Here is a 20,329-nt window from a genome sequence, read left to right as displayed (position 1 = left end):
AAGTGCCTCTCCTGTACACAACTGTGAGACAAACTCTTCTTCTGCATAAATCACGTTGGTATCAAGGGCTGAGCATGCAGACAGATGCTGTGTTAGGAACTCTACCTCAGAACAGCCAAGTTAAGCCCACTGTTATAGGAAATCCTTACTCTTTAGAAAACCCAAACATATGGCAATAATACCTGCTAAAAATAATATGTTTCTTTCAAAGCTAAAGGAAGCAGAAAACTTGAAGAAAGTACGCTTTTAAAAACATTTAAATATTTGCATATTTGCTGATCTAAAGGAACAAAGGATCCAGGTTGCCTGAGAAATGGATTATTCAGAGAATAATGTAAACTTCTTTCCTGCTATGTGCTGCTTGTGTTAACAGGGGAACCAGACCCCTGTGTTTAATTTCCCCAGACAGCTGTGCAGACCCAAACAACATCAAAGACACTGCTTCAGGGAGTGCCACATCAGACACATGGCAGTTTGCTAAACCAAGTCTCTCTGCTATTTTCCACAGCAACCTGATCCTTCCCTTTGATTTTTTATGAAAGTATAACACAGGTACAGTGAGGCAAGAAAGGGTTAAGAAGAAAATGTGGTCTTCATACTTTTCTGATTTTGTGAGCATGAATCTCTTTCATGGAACAGCTGTCAAGTCAGCCAACGAAACAGGTCTGCTTAGGTCTCCTGACAATACCAACTGCTGTTGTTCATGTATCCTCAGTGACAGCAGCAAGATGAAAATCGAAATGAATCGCTCTACAAATGAGACACTTTTCTGCTTTGACTTTCCAAATGTGACAGTGTTGTTTGTTTTTTCAGTCAGCAACATTTAGAGATGTTAGAAGGCTCTGGTGTCAGGAAGTTGCTCAGGGGGCAGTTTCAAAAATTTAAAAAAAAAAAAGGGGGGGAGAAGTCTGCGTAACAGTTGCTTGCATAATAATTTTTGCATTTCTGTCATTAGTACTACTGCCACAATACTGAACAGCAAAATATTCCTAGCCAAACAAACAACTGCAGGCTTTGAGCAGCAACTGTGAACATTTCGTATCTCACTACAAAGTATTTATTCATTATCCTTACTGTGCTAGGGGTGCAAAAAGCAGGTTCTGGCCTCAGAAGCCACTGCTCAGCCCCAGCTCCTGTGGAGGGGCTGCAAAGCACAGATTCATTCCCTTCTGTCCTCTGCTTAGCAGAAGAATGTTTCTCAACACATCACTAATTACAGAGAAAAAGAGATTGTTAAAAGTGTTCTTCATTGTAGGTACAAAAATGCTGCTAGCAAGGATTTTCTTGCTATTTTCTAAGTCCTTGAGAGACTTTTCTCTCTCACAGAAGAGGTAGCAGCGAATGTAAACAACCAAGCCACCTGCAACCTTGAAAAATCTTGTTTAGGGTATAGTAGAAAAATATTTTGACAATGGATGTTTTGGGATTTTGGCCAATCACCCCCAAGGGGTGGCTGGTCCTTTGTCCAATTAGACTATGAAGAAAAAAGTCTATAAAAGAGTTTGTAAAATAATTAAATAAATCAATCTTGCTGCACAATTCCTGCCTGCTGGATCTTCTCTCCTCCTCCTCCCTATGGCTGCGGGACACAGTGATATACCCTAGGAACCAGGCCAGCAGTAATACTTCTTCAATATGAGTTTGAAATAGGAACATTTGCCCTCCTATCCAAACAGCTGAAAACACCCTCTAAACAAGCATCTGCATTTTATGTGAAATAATAATAATTTGTCCCCAGCTTGTACCAGGAGAACCTAAGGCACAAGGTAAACACTGAAACCCATCAGTTCGCTCATGTTTTGTGCAATATGCAGCAAGAAACAAAAACTAAACTTGTAAAAGACTGATTTTTTTAACAGTTGCATTAAAACACATGAGCCATATCAAAACAAACACTGAAATATGTTTTTTCACATCCAAATGAAACCTTCCTTTTAAAATACATCTTCACTGTGTCATTCTTCTCCTAATGTACCACCAATACAATACCTATTACAAGAAGCACAATTCAGCTTCTAGAGTTCCCAATTTTGAAAATAGAAAAAATTTAGTGCTAAATTAAAAAAAGATCCCAAAACAACAATAACAACAAACAGAAAAACACCAAAAAAAGGGAGAAGGCTTTTAAAAATGCATTTTAAAAATGTATTGTAGTTCATTTGGCTTCAAAGGAACATAGACCTTAGAGACTTCTCTCCATGGTGGTTACAGAAATGCCTCTTAGAGTAGATCAACTCAGGGCAGTACTGCAGCAGCACAAAGAGAAATCTCTCCCATCAGCATGGCTTTGGCCTGTACTTAGGGATTTTGTGTGTAACTGTCTCAGTTACACAGTGATGTCCCAAATCTCTAGAAACTTTTAGAAGTTTTCTATAAGTCCACTGAGTGAAAATCTGTTCTTAGTCCATGAATATTTCTCCAAAGCCCATCCTTGTCAAACAATCACCTTTAAAACTTCCTCTTCTTTCAAGCAAAATTTCTTTTAGGGAACAGCCTCCAAAATCCCTGGGTTTGCCGGTGCCAGCTGTGAGACATCCACAGAGCCTGATTCTGTTTTAATAATTAGTATCAGTACTATGTGCTAACAGCACTTCCAATCTGAGAGGCTCAAAGTGCTTTACAAATATTAATTAAGCCCCCAAACATGCTGCGACTGTCCCCATATTACCAATGAAGGAAGAAAACTCAGTAATTTGGTCACTTTATGCAGAAAACCTGTGGGATTTGTCAAGAGAGAGTATCAAGAACCCCACAATTCCAGTTTTGTACTGTCAGCACAAAGCCATCTTGCGTTCCTGCAGTTTTGTTAATCTTTTTCTTAAAGTATTTTCAGATTATACAATTTTTTCTTGAACCATATGGGTAGGTAAAGCCAGAAATTCTCCATCTTGAACTGGGTATTTATGTTAACCAGATTATTTTGCATCTGGTCTTCTCTGAAGCTGAGGAATAAGTGAAGCTGAGCACTGTGTGACTGCAGTTACCAGCACTGCCTTGTGAGATCTTGTAGTTTAGCTGCTAAACTTAGAACTATTCTTTAAAACTCTCCATGCTCAGAATGTCTAGTTGGGCTGCTTTTTTTATTCTCTTTTTGTTTTCCCCACAAATTAAGTGATACAGTAGATTAAAAAAACATAGCTGGGGGAAGGGGAAGAGGCAGTATTTTGGTTTCTTTTTAAACTGCTGGAATCAGGTGTATGTTCTGCTGAACAAGTGGCATTGTTGCTAGTAATGGCACAGTGTTGGTGTTAGAGATGCAAAGAAATTGTGTTCAGTGAGAGCAGAGGGTCACCTGTGAGTAACTTTCAACAAGGAGATCAAAAGGCAAATCTCTGAGTCAAAGACCTGAGAGTCAAGCCCAAACTTAGGACACAGAAAAGCTCAGATCAGAAACTAACAGAATAGTCGATTATGTAAAATCTTCATCAGATGACTGATGATAGTGCTGATAGTGTGCTTTCTCTTCTTGATTTTAGTCCTGATGCTTGTGCAGCACAAACCTGCTTCAGTCCACCTGTCAAGGATGCCAAAACCCAGAAATATGAACTATTTTGTTTAGGCACTCTGAATTCATGTACAAACAAGCATGAGGTAGCTCAGTTAACAGGACTGCACTCCCAAAGATGTAACAAGCAATCCTGAAGTGCAGACAAAGGCTTTCAGTGCTGATCAATCATTTCCCGTCCCTTCCCAAGAAGAAAGAGCAGAGCTGGTGCCACCTGGCACAGTGCCAGCACTCCCAACTGTGAAATCCCAATAAAAAGCTGGTTGATAAGTAATGCAACAGAATTTAATTTGGGGATTTTTGGCATCACTGAGCCAAAGACAGAAGAGTAAGTAGGAACTTCCTTGGCTGTTAGCAACAGAACGTTGCCCTCCTCCACAGCAAACCCTGCCACAGAGACAGGCTTGTCAAATGAGCATGTAAATCACTACACATTTCAACCTATTGATACCAGGCCTTTGCTTCCCCCTTCTGATGTTTTTCATGTACCTTCTCCTCCTTTCTAGTTCTTCCATGGCAATAGCCTCTATTTTTTTTAAGCCTTCAATATTCCCCACCAGTGCATCTGGTCCATTTCCATCTGACCACCCTGTCTGAAAAGTAGCCCCAGCCTTGGAATATCTCTGCACTCCCCTGACAGCTAGAGCAGCAGGGCCAGAAATTATAAATTACTCTAGTGTGCCCCAAAACTGGCAGCCCAGGCTGCTTGCTGATGTGTTAATCTACAGAGAATGCTCCTGTCCTGGCCATCCCTGTGCCAGACTGGAGCTGAGGTGGAGGAGCAAGCCTGGCCAGAGCCAGCGTTTTACTGGGCTCAGTGTAGCCATGCCAAAGGGACCACCCCGTGGCCATCAGGTTTGCCAGCTTGCCCTACTCTAGGATATCAGTGGGTTTTTTCGTAGCACTTAAAATGTATAAAGAAGCTGCTGTGGCACAACTGAGCTGGGTTTGGGGCTGTAAAAAGCAAGAAACTTTCACATCTGACAGATTAATTTAAATGAGGTTGGTTAGTCAGAGCAGTTCAGTGGTTTGGAAAGTAAGAATAGGTCCTTAAGAGACGAGTGGGGCCTCGGGGAAATTGATGATAAACAGACTTACCAGCAGGCTAAGCAATTCACTGCAACATATTATATCCATGAGTGTGAAAGCCATGTGTGTATCTGTGTATCTGTAATTTGCATGTGCACACACACATGCACAAATCAAGCTCTAGAGAAAGAGCAAGGGGTCTCTTGTCCCTTAAGTCGTTAGAGCTGAATGGATTTGATCAGCAGGTTGAGACATGATAACCTCCTTCATCTGCTCAGGTGCCAGGGCACAGAGCTGTGGCGCTGTCCTGGATGGTGGGGGAGTGGCAGTGCCATGCCAGGCGCTATCCACAGGCAGCCACAGGCAAGCACTGTCATTTGCTATCCTGAATTTCCTGCTCTGTCCTCCTTTGGTCATTGCAGGATTCCTTCTTGCTACAGAGCAGCCTCTAAGTCAATCCGGCCTTAGCAGTTTTCCCCATCATCTTAATGTCTTGACTGAGGCATATATTTGAAGAATCCATATAATAAATATAATATTTTATGTTGAATTTAGTTATTATATTTGACCTACACCAGAAAAATAAAACATTGACTATTTCCCAGCATTTTAGAGTATGCTTTGGAAGCCCAGGAAACCCAGGGTGAGTTCCTTTTCTTTCTACCTGAGCATTTCTTTTTCAGCCCAAGTCCTGGTTTGACTGGCTTTTCTGAATGTAACACCATAAAGAAGCACATATTTCCAGGATTATAGCAGGTGGGTTCACTGCAGAGTTCAAGCATCAGCTGTTGATCTTTGTTCCTATACTTTGTCATAGTACTACTGCAGCCCCTAAATAACCCAGGGCTGAATTGCCAAACTAAAACCACACCATTTGTACAGATTTTATTTGACAAAAATAATAGGACCCAAATTATGGAGTGATTCAGCTTCTAGTACTGCACAGAGTAGATGAAGCACCAGATTGTAACCTTTTTCAGACCAGCATGAATAACTAGATATAAACTGGTCTAACGGGGGTCAGAACGTGCCCCACCGAGTGGCCACAGCTGTCCCTGTTCATTTTCTCTGCACCAGGGGCGAGTCAGGATCCTCGGAGGCCGTGTGTGCTGCTCGGGAAGGACATGTGCTGGGGAAGGTCTCACCCGAGCCACAGCCTGGCTGTAGGACAGCTCCAATGGGCCTTTCCTCACATTAGCACAGTCTCTGACAAGGGCTAAAATGGCCCAGAAAGAATTACGTTTGAAATACCTAGGAAATGTGGTTGCAAATTTTGTATGTTACAGAAAGGCAAACAACACCCAGAATAAGTGAATCCTGTATTATTTGGACGTGAAATGCACACGAAGGTCACACTGGCCAGCATATGGTGACAGCCATCTTTTCTAAATGATTTCATCTGACATTCCAGTATATCCTGTGCAATCCCTACCTCTGTGCTCAGTGCAGGTGGAACCTCACTTCACAGAAGAGACTTCCACCCTACTTTTGTTAAAGATACATGAAAGTCATGTAAATTCAAACAGCAACTTCAGACACCTTCCTGAAGACATGGTCCTGTGATTTATTTCAGGTATGATTTTTGGTCCTGTGATATATTTCAGGTATGATTTCATTTTAAAAATGGAGGCATTAATGGTATAGACAGAGTATAGAGTGCAAAAAGTTTCTGACAGTGCAAGAAGGGATGCTTTGAATATACAGAAGATCAGGAGTCATTACTTTTTTTGTTATTCTGATTTGATTTTGCCATTGTTTTACTTTGCTTTTGACATAGACCATGTAAACTGAGCTGTAGTAAAAAGCCTCTAAATAAGCTCCTGCCTGGAAGCATGCTGGAATACATCTTGCTCATAGGCCTTGCCTCCTTCACTAGGGAAATTTTTCTGTAAGTAGTTGTTTAGAAAGTTGTTCTGCCAGGAGCTGACTTTTGGCCATATGGTGCACACAACAGTTTCACACAATAAATTTAAGAGAAGGTAACCTCATTATGCAATTGTTCTTGTGAACATTAGGAAAGCTATTAAAATTTGATGTGATCATTTATCACAAGCATAGTTATTATAAATACTAGTACAACAGATGTGATTATAGTTTACAAGTCAGTGCTACATGGGAGGATGGGATGTTAGCAATTGTTTGTCACACTTGGCTTAGAATTAATTTTTATGAAATAGTATTATAAATGCATCATTTTGGTTTTTCCACTGTGCTCCCAGATGGATGTTTGTCTTCTAATAGCTCAGGGTTTAAGTTCTCTAAATAATGGTAACTTTTGATGTTAAAATGGGTAAACTGCCAAATAATGCCAAATATTACTGTTCTGCATGTCGAACCCTGTTTGATACAAGGAACTGGTTGTGCATTTTTCAGATTGCAGGGCGCATTGTACAGGTTAACCAGCTTTATAACAAAATGTTCCTTCTGGCTTGATGCTAGAAAATCTTGCTTCTGAAAGGGAATTATTTATTTATTCATAACAAAAACCCAACAGTCCTACCATATGGCTTCATTTCAGATATGCAGCGTCAGTCAGGCATGCTCTGTTAGCCAAGACCATTTGCCTGCCCTATGTCATCTATAAAGATCTCTGTGTTCTGTGTTTACCTTTTGGACCACTTCTTTTAGACATCCATATTTGCTAATATCAAAATTCTAAATAAATCAATAATAAGTCAGACTTTGTGCAAACAGGAGCAGAAGATGGGGTGTCTGATCATCAACCTGGGACACATGATTGACAGTTAATAATTTCCTACCTAGTGATCTATAGATAAGCTTATTTTTGCTTTCACCTTAATCCCAGCTTATATGCAGATGGCATCACAAATACCTCTTCTGCAGTCATTTATAGTGACTCTTGCACTCAGCTGATCTAATAGCCTCATTCATCAGATACTATCAAAAAATATGCAGCTAAATAAAAGTACTTAAAAAATTGCCAGAATTAGTTTCTAAAGGCCCTAAAGTTACCTTTAATTAGCTATAGAGCAGAAACATTATCACTGTCAAGTATAGGCTAATCCATTAAATTTGGGATTTTGAATCCTTGGTGGTACCTGTAACTCCAGCATTTTCCTACCCTACCTCTGCTACCTGGTTTCCAAAACCAGTTGCAATGTGCAGAATGTGGGGGTTCTTGAGTGATGTCCTTAAAACCAGGATAGGGATGAGCCCAAATACCAGGCAGATGGAAAATTAAATTTAAGGGTATATGAAAATATCCCCACCTTTGAGCTGATAGGATAAAATGGAACAGATACCTCTCAGTATGGGGCTGTCTTTGAGAGCAGCTGAACTCATTGCACTGCTAAATCCAAGGAGAGGAGAAACAGAGCAATTTATGAAAAGCATAAAACAGTATTTTCATCCTGCTGCTCTCCACTCACACAGAAAAAACCATGAGTTGTTTAGAGGAACCACAGATAGGATTGTGCTCAGGATTTCCAGGGAGAGGAACAAAACTGGACTCTGTCCTCCACTGCTGCAGCCCCCCCTGCCCACAGCACCAGGGCTCCCATCCTCCCTGCCCTGCCCTGCCCTGCCCTGCCCTGCCCTGCCCTGCCCTGCCAGCCCTGCCCTGCCAGCCCTGCCAGCCCTGCCCATCACTGCCACCCATTCCAGAGCTCACAAGCTCTGCACAGAAACACAAGAGTGGTGAATGTTAACGTGCTGAGATCCATAATGCCTGATGAGGCAAAGAGATAGTGCTACACCTCCCCATAGTGTCTGTGAAGACAAATCAGTTATCAGATTTTATACCTTAGAGGAGTTTAAAGTTTTTAGCCAAGTTTTTTCCTAATTTTAATTACCACAGGAGATAGAACTAGAGTAGGTAAGCTGCTGCTTTCACTTACCACAAACACTTACCACTTTTTTTATTCGACCCCAAATGACAACTTTAGGAGAAGAGACAGCCAGAAGGCTCTCTGGCCTCACAGGTGTGGCATTCACTTGGAATACAGATGACCTAAGATCCTGTCCTGGTACCAAATTGAACACAACAGGAGGTTCAGCCTGAATTTTGCACATCCCTGTCAGCCACACATTCTGACTCAAATGGTATTTAATTTTCTGTCAAAAGGAAACGGTTGCAGCTGAGTTTGAGAGCAGCACCTGCACTCATTGGACCTTGTAAGGCAAGTTCAGCCCAAATATTCACACCCTTAAAAACCAGACAGGAGGTTGAGAAGACTGGCCAATCTCTTATCAAGGTATCATTCATTACCAGACACATTAAAATATGTTTTGTCAACTACCCGGGGTGGAGTATACAGCACACTTCCCTGGAAAAAGCCACAAACACAGATGCTTGCATCATTTCCAAATCTGCCCATTCTGAAGCCAGTTACTCATCAAACACAGCTTGAAGAGACTGTTTTGACCACTGCCCACTCCCCTCTCCCAGTTGCCACCAGTTTGTGCATGAGCTGCAGAGTGACTCCCCAGTCACCCCAGGGGACAGCCCTGGCCACGCCAGCAGGGCTGGGTGCCTGTGCCTTCCCTGAATTGCCATGTCCCAGGCAGTGGCTGAGGCAGGTCTCTCCTTCACCTGCCTTTGGCACAGCCAGCAGTGCCTGTTTGCTTTGAAATGCACGGGTATGGGGGCAGGATGAAGGGAAGGCTTCAGCTTTATGGAAATGTTATGAAAAGCTCTTCCAAAATTGCTTCTGGGGTAGTAAAAAAAGAAAGGGGAAGCGAGTATTGTTAACAAAACAGAGCCCCTTGAGACAAATTTTATTTGCCAAGCAATGTACACAAAAACCAGATTAATTAAAGTTACATTCATATGTTTTAAACAGCCTTAAATTATTCATTTCCATTTTAAAAATATATGCAAGCACAATTTCTTCAGCAATAAATTTTTAAGATGGTGGGACATTTTACATCATACTATTCTCTGGAGACTTTTCCGTGCATCTTGGGTTGTTCATGAAGCCAGGAATAGTGGAATAGGAAGGACTGGACAATATTAAGCAAGGCATTTCTGCATCTGGACTCACTGGGCACAAACACCAGAAGTAGCTGAAGTGGAAAGAGGGAGCTGGAGGCCCCTTGTGCTGCTGAGCTGGCACACACCCCAAGGAGTGGGGCCAGAGTTAAGTGCTCCTGCCCACATCAGGTTTACTACCACAAGCAGCTGCTGCAGGCTCCATCTGTGTAGAGTGCAGGAGCTCAACACAAAGCTTTTTGTCAAAAGCAGAGAGTTGAAATTCTCCTGTTCTGCTGCTGTGACCCCTGAGTGAGCCTTCCGAAGCCAGGTGTTGAGCTTGCTCTCACTGCCACCCTGCAGAACGAGATGATGTCTCCACTACTCCCCTGAGACACTGAACTAGTGCTGAACAGAACTTCCCTGCTTAAGCTGAGAGGCAACTCCTACGTAAACATTTCCTACCATCTCTGTGGACAAATCAAGTCACCCTTTCACAGGACAGCATCTCTTTCCATTCTAAAATTGTCCAAAGCAAGTGGTTTAATAGACCAGTAAGCCACAAATTTGCACAGAATTTTTAATTCAATGCTTTACTTTTCAAGCTGCAAATTGAGTGAAGTTTTGCACGCAGGTGATACACAGAAAAGTCTTCATAGGCTGAGATTTAAGTCACCAAGTTCTTGTAATTTGTTCTCAAAAATGAGGGACAATAAAAAGCATCTAACCTGCCTCTCCTCAACTCCACAGAATGAGCAGAATGTGCAGTGAAGCACTGTCAGAATTGGTGCTTGATGTGAAGAACAGCCACTGAAGCTGAAGCTTGCAAGTTTTTGACAATTAAAGCTCTACCCTGCTGTCCTTCAGTGAAGCTGATGGGAGGTTTGCCTGAAATTGGTTTTGTGAAGCCAACAATGTGAGACTGCCATGAATATTTTAAAGTAAAGGAGTTGGAATACTCTAATGATCTTATGTAAATCTAGTCTAAGAATTTCACTGGTAATTTTTTTGAATGGGCCATTAAGCAAGGGAGAAAAGGTTGGAAAGCAGCCTGAAAAAGAGAACATTTTCAAAAGCCAAAATACTCCCCAAATGCTCCAGAGCCATCCAATTAATCTAACTTGGGGAAGCCAAAGGAGAACAAAGTGACAGAGCATCGAATACATGAGTAACTATAGGCAGATGCTCCAGTTTGTCAGGAGACAGCAGGAAGTCAGTAATGTATAGTTACCATGCTTAAATGCTGAATTTGAACCTTACATACATTTAAAAATACCTGTGAATTAGCATTTTGCTCCTTATCATTCGTGCTAAAAACAGAAGTCCTGCAAAAATTCCAGATTAAGCGACAGTACGAAGCATGGTGGTGCTACCACTGGTGAGAGCACCAGCACCTCATGGTTCCCTGGGCCACCTAAAGCCTCACCCCACTGCACAGTCTGCTGCAGGACACTTGTTTGATTAGCTGTTCAACTAATTCTTTTTTTGCTATGAAAGAGCACAAATATTTCTTAAGAAATTGCTTTTTTAAAAAAAACCAAAAAAACTGCCCTTGGCAGCAAAAGGACTTTTAGTGCCTGATTTCCTTAGTCTTTATGTGAATGCATACTGTTATTTGGAATGTGGGAAGAGCATATTTATGAATATTTTTGGTGAAGAAGTGATTGGGGTAAGGCTGCATGTGCACAGTAGACAAACAGCTTTACAGTCTGTCTGGAACAGCTCACTCATTAAATCCCATCCGTTTTCTGTTGACTTTCTCTTGGAAAGCAGCACTACGTCAGCAGCGTCTACTCCACTACTATTTATTGTAAATAGCAATTATTTACATGTATTTGGGATGTTGAAATAAATACATACTGATTCAGCTCATGCCCGGGGAAAGGACTTTTCTTCAATGTAAGGGCTGATTGAGCTGTACTCAGAATCTTAAGTGCTGTCCAGCCCTACTCCTCCCGTGCACTGGTGTTGTAATAGGTTCTCTCAGATTCATGAGTTTTGAGCTAAGGATTGATGGCACCTTGTGACCAGCTTTTCTTTGGATTGCCAGCATTGCTTGCTCAGAGAGACAGAAGGCATCAGTAACCAGGATACATTTAGATCATATTCCCACAAGAGAATTTTTTCTCTAATTCCTGCTGTAAAAGCTCTGTTCCTGTCTGATCCTCATGACTGCAGCACAGTGACCAAGTTCCTGGCAACCTGCAAGATGCCCTCTTTACCTCTCTGAGGTAAAGAAGAGCCCTTGTCTTTGTTTGATGGCAGGGAACTGAGGTTCTGCAAGGCTGCAGTGACAGCAGGCAGAGTGTGCACTGCCCAGTCAGGCCACTTTGGGCTGGTCAAGCACCACTCACATAACCACTGTAAAAGAGGCTGCAGAACAGCAGTGGGGCACAGATTTAGGAACCCTCCCTCTGTGTTTCCAGGGTTTGGCAAATTTTTCAATGAAGCAGTCATCTGAAATACTTGGGTCATTAGAATGGGTCAGCTTCTGCACATGCAAATTAGCTGAATTAGCTTTAAAGTGGTATGTCTTTGAAAAAATGATCCTAGTATAAATACCAAATAATTTTTTTATGAAGAAAAAAATAAAGTTTTCGTGGTTTTACCTAGAGGTAGTGCAATGGCAGCAATTCTGGGAAAAGACAAGTTTGGGTTTATGTGACAAACAGATCTTCACAAATTACTGAGGCTGTTTTGTAAGCAAATGGTGACCCACTGAAATGAGTCATGCAATACACAGAAAAGATCTGGGGCCATTCCAGTGATTTAATAAGACAAGGACAATGCCAAGTACAAACAGAAGTAAAGTTTGGGAAAAATTGTGACAGTGAAGCCTCCTGCAAATAGCTAATCCAGATGATTAAACCAGAAAATCATTCAGGTCGATATCATCCCTAGTAACATACTTAGTGACTTCACAAAAAACCTCAAAATTTGGTGTTTATATATGCTAGAGAAAGAATTGATACCCAAAGATGTGCTCATCATAGACAAAAGCATTTGGATTACTTTTAGGGAGAATTAAGAGACCTGGACCATTCAGAAAAGTGGATAAAAAACTATTTTGTTGACAAAATAACTAAAATAGGTCAGAAGAATTTTACCTAAATTGCTGGTTACAGGTCAGACACTTGGGAATGTCTTTCTCTGTGCTCCAGATCGAGGAACCCAAATTCCTCTCTGTTTTTCTCCCTGACACCAAGTGTCTGCTTTGGCCTCTGTTAGAATACTCTCCCCTAAATTTGCAGGAGGCCCATAAAGCAAAATAATACTTCCCATCCAAACATCAAGAAGTAAATTTGTAATGGAGATGGCAGCTGAGTAGCAAATGGCTTGGTGTAAACACATTTCATATGTTTCCTGCGTAAACCCTATGCTTGAAAACACCACACTGATCAGGAGGGTCATAGTTTTGCATGCCATGAAGCACCAGAAGCATTTCTTTCCCTCTTATTAGGAATTAAAAAGGAGAAAATAGTTATCTATGCTATTGATAGGGTTGGAAAGTGTTGCCTATATTTAGGCACTACAATAATCTCCCTTTCACAACCGCTGAAACAGGTCAGCATTGTGGATATTTATAAACTGGTTCATTAGTGCTTCCTTCCCTTCCATGTCAAGTTACACAAAGAATGAACAGGAGCACAAAAATTCACCTAGGGCCAGGGTATTATTGATCATAATTGTAACATGCCAGTGTCAGCTGCTTACATTTACTGCTGCACTAAATATTAATAAGGGTTAACTCTAAGTTACTGGTATTATTATAGAAAGAAATTGGATATAACATTTCTGTGTAAATTCCACTTTTTCATCCTGTAAATATCAGTGCGTGTTAAATATTTGAATTTTCACTGTATTAAAGGTTCTAAAGTTTAACGGTAATTAGTGCAATCAGGTGCCAATGATTCAATTCCCAGGAGAGCAGTAATATAGAAGGAACTATGACAAAACTCCAAGGCCTGAATCTATAGTATAATTAGTATAAATCTCACATTTTTAGCATAATATAGTACTTACATCATTTGTTCTGTGGATTTTGCAAAGCACTACCCATAAAAAAAAAAATTTGAAGCACCTTTATTTGACAAAAATAAGAGTTAAATTATCTTATAATGCTGATGTTAATGTTTGACAGAGAACACAAATTACCTTAGGAAAAAGCCTAGTTAGTTGGGTAGATGTTTCTGCAGCACAATCTGGAGATCAAAACTTCATAAATCTAAGTGCTGTCTAATGTTCCCTAATATTTACTCTAAGTCTCATTTTTTTCCTACCAGAATCTTTTCTGTTTCACAGGTTTGATACTGAACCCGCTATCAGTGAGAGGCGGTACCTCAGAAATGAGAGCATATGTATCCATCATCAAAGAAAAATAACTAAACTGTGCCCAACAATTAGCAGCCATCAATTCAAAATCTAATTTTAGATTCTTGATTCTGGAAAACCTGACAAATAGTTGTGATTTCACTCCCATGAACAGCACTAAGGGATCACTGAAACAACACAGTTAAGACCTTGCATATAGGGAATGATGTCTTTCTGGAGATCATTTGATTCCAAAGGTAAATTCAAAGATCCCTTGTGCTTATGTCTTATTAAAACCAAAAATCTCCAAAGATAATATTTTAATTAAAGCAATATCATTTCCTCGAATTTACAATTTCCTCTCTGTCCCTCTGTCCAGCCTGGCCTTAGGTAACAGGAGCAGTTTTGTAAGCACCAGCATTAGTGAAACCCTTGTTTCCTACAGATTTGTGCGTCTTCATTGGCAGAAAAACCGAGCTGTTCAGGCTGAAGCTTTTCTAGCAGTTGGGACATTTTTTAAGTTGTTTTGTCTTGCAAATTCTTGCACACTATCTGGCATGAGAGCTCACAGTGATCCCTTCCCTAAGCGGAGGCCTTTGCTGGGCTTTCTTACCCAGGTGCCAATTCCATGAAGCTGCTAAGAGTGTAATTCTTGCTCCTTTTGCCTGATCCTGACTAGTGGGTTCAACAGGTATGAGAGGCAGGAAAACACATATGGACACATACACTTGTATAAGTCTTTTCTCCATGGAAGCCAACTTGTTTGTGAAAGAACTGTGTGGCCCACGCCTGCAGGGACACAGCAGGGAGAGCAACTCGGTGAGTACAGACACTGTGCAGCTGCTTGCTGTCAGTGCTGTGACTGGAAACACAAAACTGACTCTTCCCCCTTCCCACCTTATTCAATGTCCTTCAGCCTCGTGAGGGTTGCTCCCCCTGGGAATCGATGTGGCACCTCTGAATCTTCTCACTGCAAAGCACCTCAGAGTTCAGCCACTCTCCCCAAGTAGCCTCAAAGGGAGAATCATTACAGCTACGCAATAAACAAAGGTCGTCTTCATCATTTTGTACTGCTGGGACCCATTTTTCTAACCTTTCTTCAGAGAACCTCATGTGATATTATGTTAGATAATCACCTAATCGAAATGACACTGCCACATGCACATACCCAGTGCACCACAGAGGTGTTTCCCCAGCTAAGGAAACTGACTGTGCCGTGCTTTAGTACTTAAAGCAAACGAGCCTGGACACATTAGGTCTGTCAAGAGCTGCTTTCTATGTTTCACACAACATTCATAGAATCACAGAATAGGCTGAGTTGGGAGGGACCCACCAGAATCATCCATCCAGCTCCTGGCCCTGCACAGACGCCCCAACAATCCCACCCTCTGCATCCCTGAGAGCGTTGCAAACTCTTCTTGAGCTCAGGCAGCCGCAGGACCAGGACCATTCCCTGGGGAGCCTGGGCAGTGCCCAGCACCCTCTGGGGGAAGAACTTTTTCCTGATCTCCAACCTAAACCTGCCCTGGCCCAGCTCCAGCCGTTCCCTGGGGTCCTGTCCCCGGTCAGGAGAGTGAAGAGACCAGAGCTGCCCCTTGTGACGATGTTGAAGACCGCAGTGAGGTCTGACCTCAGTCTCCTCTCTCCAGGCTGAACACACCAAGTGCCCTCAGCTGCTCTTCATTGAGGGCTTCCCCTCCAGACCCTTCCCCATCCTCATGGCCTCCTCTGCACTCTCGAATAGCATCATGTCTTTTTTATCCTGTGGTGCCCAAAACTGCCCCCAGCACTCGAGGTGAGGCCACCCCAGCCCAGAGTGGAGCAGGACAATCCCTTCCTGGCCTGGCTGGCAGTGCTGGGCCTGATGCCCCCAGGACAGGGATGTCCCTCCTGGCTGCCAGGGCACTGCTGACTCAGATCCAACTGGCCATCGACCAGGACCCCCAGGTCCCTTCCCACAGCTGCTCTCCAGCCTCTCATTCCAAGTCCATCCACACAGCCAGGGGTGCCCCCTCCCAGGTGCAGAATCCAGCACTTGCCTGTGTTAAACTTCCCATGGTTGGGGATTCTCCATCTCTCTCATTTGTCTGGGTCTCTCTGTAGGGCTTTTCTGCCCTCAAGGGAGTCAACAGCTCATCCCAATTTAGTGTCACCAGCAAACTTCCTTAGTGTTCTTTGAGCCCTGGGTCCAGGTTGTAATGAAGATGTTGAAGGGCACAGGGCCGAGGATGGAGCCCTGCAGAACCCCCCAGGCCCCCAGTCTGATGTCACCCCAGTCAGTGTCACCCTTTGTGCCCAACCCGTGAGCCAGCTGCTCACCCATCCCATGGTGTGTTTATCCAGCTGAACACTGGGCATTTTGTCCAGAAGGATCCTGGGAGAGACAGTATTGAAAGCTTTGCTGAAGTCCAAAAAGATTCCACCAGCTGGCTTCCCTTGATCAGCCAGGTGGGTTACCCTGCTGCAGCAGATCAGGTTGGACAAGCAGGACTTTCCCCTCCTGAAGCCGTGCTGGCTGTGACCAGTGACTGCGTGGTCCCCATGGAACCTCAACACCTCCTGGAATAATCTTTTCCATTATTTTACCAGGCACTGAAGTGAGACTGACAGTCCTGTAGTCTCTGGGGTCCTCCTTCTTGCCCTTCTTGAAAATCAGAATACCATTCACCAGCTTCCAGTCAGCTGGGACCTCCCCAGATTCCCAAGACTGCTCAAAAGTCATCAAGAAAGGTTTTGCAATGACATCAGCAGCTCTTTGAGGATTCTTGAATGAATCCCATCATGCCCTATAGATTTGTAGGGATCCAGCTGCAGCAGCAGATCCCACACAATTTCAGGGTCAACTGGGAGTTGATGACTGTCACAGTCATGGTCCTCCAGCTCAGGGTACTGAGACCCCCTTGGTCCCTGATCCATGTTGAAGACAGGCAAAGAACACAATAAATACCTCTACCTTGTCCCTGTCCCTATTTGTGAGGTAACTATCCTCAGCCTGGAACCAGACAATGTTATTTCTGCACTTCCTTTTGCCATTAACATATTTGAAAAAACTCTTTTTTATTGTCCCCCACATGTCTAGCAACTTCAACTGAGCTTTGGCTGCATGGATTTTCTCCCCATGGTGGTGAGCAGCATCTCTGTATTCTTCCCATGGCACCTGAACTTGCTTCCACTGGATGTATACCTTCCTCTTTTGCTTAATTTCCAAGAGGAGATTCCTGATCAGCCAAGCCACCTTTCTGCCTCACCTGCTTGACTTCTGACATTTGGGAATTGCTGCTCCAGTGCCTTTAGGAGGTGATGTTTAAAAAGTGACCAGCACTGATGGACCCAGCACCTGCCACAGCATTTTCCCTGGGGATTTTACTCACTAGTTCCCTGAGCAGCCTGAAGTCTGCTCTACTTAATAAAGTATGGTTTCTAAACTCCTATCTGTTTGATTGACAATTTAATATCTTTTTGGATCTTTTTTTCCCCCCGAAAAAGGTTCACCACTTCAAATGAAGGATGCTGTGCTTTTAATCAACTGTCAGGTTTGAACATCTCAGCTCCAGTCCTTTGGTGGAAAGCATTTGGCAATACAGGGCGTGTCAAATTGAGTAAAGCAGTTACAGTCTAGTAGAGGAAGAGAGCTCCAGAATATGTTCTCCTGCTTCAAGGTTGTCTCTTAGGTTGAAGATTCGGTGTTCATTTGCCTTGGCTTATGTCAGGGAGTGCTGCCTTGACTTGGAGAAGAACTTCCATCCCCTCAAAGTGCAGACTATGCTGTATTTAAGGCTGAAATCTTGAACAAAACTATACCTTTTATATATTGCTATACTTGAACAAAACAGATACTTTCCAACCACTTCAGCGGAGTCTCACAGTAAAAATCTCTCATTCTCCTCCCAGAGAAGGTTTATGTAAATCTTAATTACTGCAACACAGTTCCAATATTTACTGACATGCTGTAAATCCATTGTGTACAAAGCAGACTAGGATCCAATAATACAGAGGCATTGTTTAATTATATGTTTATTAGAGCAGTAAAACTAATAATCCCCAGTAAAATCTTTGAAAATTATCCCGTCATGATAGAGTAATCACTGGCCTTTCAGTGCAGGATAAAAGCACAGCAAACAGACATTGCTGTATCACAAAGCTGGAGCAGGCACAGCGACATGGCTCCCAAGCCCAATTCATACTGTCAGCCTCACACAATGCATTAGGAAAGCAGTGGAATAATTCAGCTTTTGGTGCCTATATCAATTATTTCATTTCAGTGGGTCTCACTCACAGGGAATGGATTCTAAAAGCTCATTTTAAACACACAGCTCTGATCCAAAGCCAGAATCAGTTAGGGGGTCTTTCCTTTGGATCAGCCATCTGTGAATGAGTCCAATGCTGACAAGCCCTCTCTGGGGCAATTCAGCAGGGTTCTGGCAAGATTTTTTTGATATGTACAGAGTACATTCCTGTTCAGTCAGGTAGCATAAGGGCCTTTTGCTTTTTGCAGTTTACTGTGCACACGTCCTCTTGGTTACAGTGTCCCATAATGCATGAGAATGCAGGCTGCTCATGTAACAGAGAAAATGTATATTTATCACCAGCTTTCCCTATAAATTAATTCTAATGGGGAGAAGAACACTTATTACAATGTGCATGCATTTTTCCACGAGGAGACAAAGCATCGATGTCTCTTTAGCCGCTTGTGAGTTACGAAGCTGTTCTTTAGCTTGTGGGCTGTGGCTGTTGCTAAGACAACTGCGGTGCAGCCATTTACAATGTCCGTGATCATGCACCACAAGCTGTAATTTACCCACAGGTTCCTCATTTATTAGAGCAGAGAAACAGCAGGATGGTTGCTGCACCGTGTCCCACATGATATGAGTACTATGAGCATGGTATGAGTGGCTGTCACCACCTGCTCTGGGTCTAAACAGATGCTGCATTTGAAAGGAAACCCAATACTTGGTAAATGCTTTATCAAAGGAAAGTGTAACCTCTGTGCCTGGGAAAGGAAAGGAAGGAAAACCCTACCACTTTTTAATTACCTCAAATAAAACACAACTGTCCACATTATAGACTTTTGAAGGACTTCCACAGTTTTGGTGCACACCTGTAATGAGATCTAAATGTAAGAGTCCTTCAGAGACTGGGGAAACAAAGCAAGAAACAGCACAGTCTGAGGCTTTGCATTTTGTCACTATTACCTAGCAAGGAATAGAGCAGTAATTAGGATTCTCATGCAGATCCAGCAGTACTTCATGTAGTGTGTTTTACCACTTGGGAGGATGAGCTAACAACAAAAGTTCTTTGCTCTGTAACTGGTCTGTACCACATTGTTCACTTTCTGGGAACACCTTCAGGATCAGTCACCAACGTTCAAGTGTCCAGCCTTGTCAGGAGGAGAACTTCTACAGTACAGCCTTCCCTAGTGCCAGCAGGGTGCTGCAGTGCAGGGTTCTGCAGTTAACTTGGCCAGCTGAGGCATACATTCCTGTACTGGCTAAAATATAAAATTATTGGGGGGCTTTTCTAAAGCTGGTATGTTGTGATCCTATGACCATGCAAAAGTAAGTGATGAGTCACTAAAGGTTAAAATAAGACAGGGATGATGGGAGAGGTATGTGCCATGTGTGGGCTGAGCTGAGCAGTCCCTACTTGCACAAAGGCAGGACTGGAAGATATGGAGGCTAACCAGGCAAGAGGAAGAAGAGAGCACCTGAACACTCAGATTACTGGAGGAGCTATTAGGGCAGCAGCACCTGTCGACAGAATTCAGTAAGGCCCTCTGATATTTCTGAATTTCAGTTTTAAAATCTTCACAGCATTTGCAGTGCACAATGGTGTCATATTGTTGCTGCAATGACACTGAGACATCAGAAAAAGCCTCTGCTTGTCTTGTTTTGTATATCCAGTGTTCATAGACATGCACCTTGTGTTCAGGGGCTTGTTGGCACCGAGCAGTCATGTCTGCATTGCTGCTGATAACAAGCATTAGTGAGGAAAGAACTGAAAGACAACTATAGAAGGTAACTATGAAATGCATGTCAAATATCCATTTTCTTGTAATCCAGTGCTTCCATTTCTCTGAGAGTCCCACACGTCACCAACACATTTGTAACTACAGGTTCCCACTCTTGATTTTCTCGTGGACATCAACCAAGCCAGTCTCATTACTTGAACAGTGTTTCACATTCTACGGTATATAGGTCTTTAAAATTCTTCTTCTGCCTCCTTGTTTTGTCATGTATTTATTTTGTGCATAACTATTTTAGTTTACTGCAACAAAATCCATTCTCCTTAAGGCACAATCTATAATGAATAAATAAAAAATGCTGTTTTGTTCAGAATGTGTTATGAACAGCTTAGTATCAATTTTAAGGAAGTGTGACTAGCTTCCTAATGGCTTCTTATTTCAGTTATTTGTAGCTGCAACTAAGCCAGACAAATGCTTTAAAATCATTCCTATTAAAGCACTTGAGAAGTTTTTAGCAATGCTTAGATGTGCCATCAGTAAGACATTCTACATAACACACCTAAAAATAGAACTGTTTCTAGAGATCATACAG

At 42.5% G+C, this 20,329-nt stretch overlaps 1 protein-coding gene and 1 long non-coding RNA gene across 6 annotated transcripts in view; both read left to right on the top strand.

Moving 5' to 3' along the window:
* The window catches only part of CHST8 (carbohydrate sulfotransferase 8), a 186,020-nt gene that overhangs the window by 70,653 nt on the left and 95,038 nt on the right, over positions 1-20,329 (top strand). The gene's annotated exons all lie outside the window — the stretch shown is intronic.
* On the top strand, positions 8,085-11,336 carry LOC121664406. The gene is made up of 2 exons (XR_006016004.1): positions 8,085-8,748; positions 10,215-11,336. It is a non-coding gene; the product is annotated as an uncharacterized LOC121664406 (long non-coding RNA).

This window comes from Corvus kubaryi, unplaced genomic scaffold (assembly GCF_017639235.1).
Source record: "Corvus kubaryi isolate FWS band 111438036 unplaced genomic scaffold, C.kubaryi_AGA036_p1.0 37300, whole genome shotgun sequence".
Lineage (NCBI taxonomy): Eukaryota > Metazoa > Chordata > Aves > Passeriformes > Corvidae > Corvus > Corvus kubaryi.
Note: the sequence above shows the minus strand (reverse complement) of the source record. Positions and strands in the feature narration are given on the sequence as shown.